Genomic DNA, 1,735 nt, shown 5'->3' on the forward strand with positions numbered 1-1,735 from the left:
CTCAGACTAGAGAGTCCCCTAACACAATTGATCTCTTGGAACCCGACGTACCCCTCATTGCATTAGAGCCAGTCTCCATACCAGAAACCTGGCTGTTCGTGCTACAATCCCCTGAGAATCCATCACCCCCTACATTTTCCAAAACAGCAAACTTGTTTGAAATGGGTATAGCCACGGAAGGTTCCTGCACTAGCTGCCTACCTGTCTCACCCTTCCTGGTGTTAACCCATCCATGTGACTGTATCTGAGACTTTCCCCCTTCCGATAACTGCCATTCATCACATGCTGTTGCTGTTGCAAATTCCTCATTGCTTCTAACTGTCTCTCCAACCGATCCATTCGATCTGATAAGATTCGTAACCAACAGCATTTGTTGCAGATATAACCCTTAACTCTCTTTAAACTCCCACATCTGACAAGAAATGCATATCACCCTACTAAAGGCCATTTTTGCTCCATCACAATCTACAGACCCAGAAAATAACACCGTCTTATTCCTCTACAAAACACTGCTCCAGGTTAAATTAATGGTTATGGCTTATATTTTAAGATTAATCAAGAGACATATCTCAAAATGCATATAATCAAGAAAGAACCCACTCTACTCACTACGGCAGACTTTCTGTAGGTCCCACTTAAAAACAATACACTTATCTGCTTCTGTGCTGTGAACTTTGCCCAAACAGTTCCTCCAAGATTATTTGTGAATTTCACTGTTTGTTAATTTTCCCAGATGCACTCCGATGTCCAGCGATACATGAATTCAAACAGCAAAGGCAGTAACTGTGCAGGTTCACTGTAGTCTCAGTTTCTTTCTCTCCCTCTCCTGCACTGTCCTCACCATGTGCTTCCTTTGTCTGTTCTTATCCCTTTTAAAACTGCTGTTGTTTTGACATCATTTTTCCAAAGTTCCAAAACATGTGAAACAGTAATTGCTGCTCCTGGAATTCGAGGAAATCACCTCCAATGCCTAAAGTACCTCAATAAAGGAGCAGCTGTGATTTTTTTTTAAAAATCAATTCAGTCCGAAAGCATTTTTTTTTGTTTGAAAATGTGGAGAAGAGCAAAATGCAGTCTAATTGCTTTCCAGGATTCTTTGTCTCTGTTGAGTCTGGATGAATTAACAATATAGAACCATAGATTTTTGTCAGTAAGGTTATTAAAGAATCAAAGCAGGTCAATTGAAATAAAATCAGTCAAGATCTTATTGAATTGCATAACAGCTTATAGAGGATGACAAGTCTGCTATCGTTAAGTTCCAACAAAGATAAGGACTGTTTGTTTGGAAAGGTAGCTTTTTCTGCCAAAAAAGCCTTCAATTTCGATTTAGATATTGTATTATCACATATACTCAAGTACAAATGTGCAGGGGTACAGTGAGACATATGTAATGTTGCCACGCACAGTGTCAACTTAAATACAAAGGTACCTCAGCACAAAAAAAACAAAGTTATGAAAGTTAAGCATTACCTTCAGTGAATAAGTAGAAGATAAAAGAAGATAACACTTTCACCAGGCTTCTGGTGCAATCTACCACAGTTCAAAGCATTCACTGCAGTCCTATTGTACTCAATAGAATTCCATTCTATTGCATTTCCATGTGTTTCTGTGTTGTGTTTATTTTGTTATATTGAGAGTACTAAACGCATCCTCCAGATCAGCATCAATGGCCAGAGAAAGAGAAGTTTCCTGCGGAGGCACTTTTTGTTTTCACAAAAGCACGTTTCGTTGCAAT

Source organism: Chiloscyllium plagiosum, unplaced genomic scaffold, assembly GCF_037043375.1.
Source record: "Chiloscyllium plagiosum isolate Xiang-an unplaced genomic scaffold, Cpla_swu_hap1 HiC_scaffold_20, whole genome shotgun sequence".
Taxonomy (NCBI): domain Eukaryota; kingdom Metazoa; phylum Chordata; class Chondrichthyes; order Orectolobiformes; family Hemiscylliidae; genus Chiloscyllium; species Chiloscyllium plagiosum.